Genomic DNA, 3,340 nt, shown 5'->3' with positions numbered 1-3,340 from the left:
CCCTGGTTGGCAGCTGCCGCCAGGCCCAAATACCACTACAAAATTGGTAAATTTTAATTGATAACATTTGATGTATACACGTTGTGTTTTGGGGTATTTCCTGTCAATCAACGCTAAGCCAACCTTCACAAGTAGGATACCGTTTCTTTTGGGAGAAGTGTGAATAGCAGAACATTTGGTTTCATCAATTATTTTGGGGAAAATATTTTTATTATAGTTTTGCATTGTGTATAAACATAACATTGCAATGGAATCAGTTTTCTAGGACTCGCAGAAATAAATAATATGAGACTAGCTAATAATACATAGGGTGAGTGGCAGTTGATCATGGCATACTTAGGTGGTGAAGGTAGGGTAGGAGGGCAGGCCTATTGTGTGATTGTGCAACATGGATTGATGAATGTGGAGGTGGGAAGTGATGTGCCAGAGGGTAGATATGAAGCATATAAAGTAATGAGGATATTGAATGTAGTGGGTTCTCAGGGTTGAGGTGTTGGGGCGATGAGTTCACGGAGGGAGATTGTCTTAGGACATGAGATGTAGGAACTGTGATAGTAGTGTGTCCCACTCTGCGGATATCTGACGCCTGCGGATGTGGAGGCTTCTTCATAAAGGAGGGTGGTGCCTTCAGCTGTCCCCCATTTATGTCCTACACCTTGCCATGCTTCAAGTAGTGGGGCTTGGGACCTTTCATTTCAATGTAATTGTTAGCAAGAAGGCCAGGCCAGTAAAGTGTGTGTAGATGGTGAGTTCCTTTTTTACCTTGAAAAATACCAAGGGATTATGCCTCCCAAGTGTATATTGTGTAAACAAGCAAGGCTTGGGTCCTTAGCTGCCTGGACTGGATCACTGAGTCAATAGAAAACAAACACGGTGTCCAGGAAGACTGTTATATCTAAGTCTAAAGGAACCTTAGACCAACAATTCTAAAGTTCACTAGCTTTATTCAGCTTAGTTTAGCTTTTTTCAAAAAGACATTTGTAATTAATTTTACATGTCTTAAAAGGGTAATACAATATTGAATTACCTGATGTTTACCAAATCACATTTCAACACATAGTCCACATAAATACATATAGCACAATACCTTTGTGAAGAAATAAATACACAAAGACACTTAAATGCATTAGTGATACAACAAAACAATATGTAGAAGCCTAAAACAATTGACCAGTCCTAAATTCAAAATTTGACATCAGGCGGACACTGTCTTATTGTTAGACTGATGACTACTGTCCTGCCTGTGATAAGAGGATGGGATTACACAAAGTATCTAGGTGTTGTCAATGATAAGGAAAACACAGTTTAACCAATTTCCTCATGGCACACCACATCAAAGGTAACCCATGCTCGAGAGTCAACGCGTTTCAAGCCCCTGATTATTTTGGGGTTCTCCTCAGGACTCGGACTCGGTCGTGGGCTCTAAAATAACAAAAAACAGTACTGTAAAACTTGACCTACCCTGTTACCAGTTACAGTGATAATTCAGGACCATTTGATATGTATCTATACCTGAATTGTAGCGTTGAGTGAATCTGGGCAGACTGAGTGCAGAAGACAATAGTCCTATTCTTCAAATCAAATGGCTACAGAAATTAAAAAAATCAGAACCAGTTGTAAACGATGTGTGGGTCACCGCGATGTAACTGCGTATATTTAAAAATGAGAGGAATGGATATTCCTACCTTTTATGCAGTCGGGCACTTCGGGTCTCTGTTTGATTAATGATGTAATTCAAGTTTCTTCTAATGAAATCTAAACCAACAGAGAAATAACTTGCATGTTAGAACTCTATCCTGTATTTGTTGTCATTACAGAGCAAACGTTCATACGCGAGGCGGATAATTGGCCTTGAGCGTCTGAAATAAGACCCAAACGTTACCTTTTAACTGGCTGAAAGCTGCCATGTGGCGTAGATGCGACCCGGTCTGGCTCAATGTGAGGTAATCTTGTAAGTCCCTGCAGACGACAATAGAGACCCACTAAATTGGTCTACAATCAAGTACCTACAGTCTAATAATATAAGCGAAGGCCAAAAAATAACTTGCTGTGATTCAAAGCGGGAGAGAGCTTGTCAATTTCATCGCGCTGTGCTGATTCACACAAGCAGCTTGGAGGCGATCTGAAACTCGGCTAGTTAAATGACCCGGAAGAACAAAACCCAAGGGCATGTGCCCCAATGCATTGTGGGACTTATAGTGCAGTGTATCTATAAAGGAACTTAACATGTTGCTTTTCATTCTATAAACTTGCGATCTGGGAAAGCTCATTTAATCCATCTGTGCTGAATTTAACAATAAGGAATGCCTCTTTCTGTGCCAAATGCACTTCAGGGCCACCACCTCTTAAATGATTCTTCGTTATGAGAGACAAAACTGTCCATTCAGTATATGTATGCTTTAAAGCCACAAAGTGTTTGACCATTGGAGCAGTGAGGATGTTGTTCTTAAGTCGAGAGCGATGTTGCACAATGCGCTGGCGCACTTCTTGGCTGGTTTTGCCAATGTAGATTTTTTTACACAAACTTATAACGGCGTACACCACATTTTTAGATTTGCAGTTCGTTAACTCATTATGGCACCAATGTCTTTGCCCATCAGTTAACAGAGTCCCTTCAACAGTGGAGTTGCATACCGAACACATCCCACATTTGTGATGTCCTTGTATGGGCTGCAGGTTTAGCATTGTGCGTAGTGTGGTTGGTTTTTTGAGATTGCCTGCCGAACATGTTACTTGTTGCCCAATACTTCGGTTCTTTTTCAAGGCAAATAGTGGGGGCCCAACGTTGGGTTTGGTTCTCTCAATTAGATGCCAGTTGCTGCATACGATCTTTTTGACATGGTTTTTATAGGGTCCAAACATGGACATGCAGACAATGCGATCAGTTGGAGTCTTGGTCTTCTTCGTCAGCAGGTGTTCCCTGTGACTGAACCATGCTCTTTTTAGGGAGTGTTTCAACAGTTTATGTGGATACCTCCTATCCTTAAGTTTGTTGACGAGTGCCTCTGCATGTAGTTGTTCATCACACTCCCAATGTCATCCTTCCATTTGGCGGGGACGGGTCCTAGAGAGATACCGGCGTGGCCTTGAATCTCCGTATAGAGCCATGTAATCAAGTAACCACCCTCTCCCTCCTCTTTGGTGAGGAGTGCTTGTAATACAGCTTGTGTAGCATGTTCTTCATCTCTGATCGACCATAGTGTATGACAACTGTTATGGAGTTGGCGGAGAGATGAGGAACTGCCCAGCTGGGAGGTCAAAGTCCGTTTGCAGCTATTCAAAGGAGAGAAGATGACTGTCCAAAAATAGGTCGCCTGCCATGGTTATGGAGCAATTCTGC

At 41.9% G+C, this 3,340-nt stretch overlaps 1 long non-coding RNA gene across 1 annotated transcript; it reads right to left on the bottom strand.

Moving 5' to 3' along the window:
- Positions 1 to 230: 230 nt before the first annotated feature.
- Positions 231 to 2,127, bottom strand: LOC146865488 (uncharacterized). The gene is made up of 4 exons (XR_014976646.1): positions 1,883 to 2,127; positions 1,686 to 1,755; positions 1,513 to 1,586; positions 231 to 1,422 (listed from the first exon to the last, which is right to left on the bottom strand). It is a non-coding gene; the product is annotated as an uncharacterized LOC146865488 (long non-coding RNA).
- Positions 2,128 to 3,340: the final 1,213 nt, after the last annotated feature.

This window comes from Triturus cristatus, chromosome 2_1 (genome assembly GCF_964204655.1).
Source record: "Triturus cristatus chromosome 2_1, aTriCri1.1, whole genome shotgun sequence".
Lineage (NCBI taxonomy): Eukaryota > Metazoa > Chordata > Amphibia > Caudata > Salamandridae > Triturus > Triturus cristatus.
This window is presented reverse-complemented; position numbering and strand designations above follow the sequence as displayed.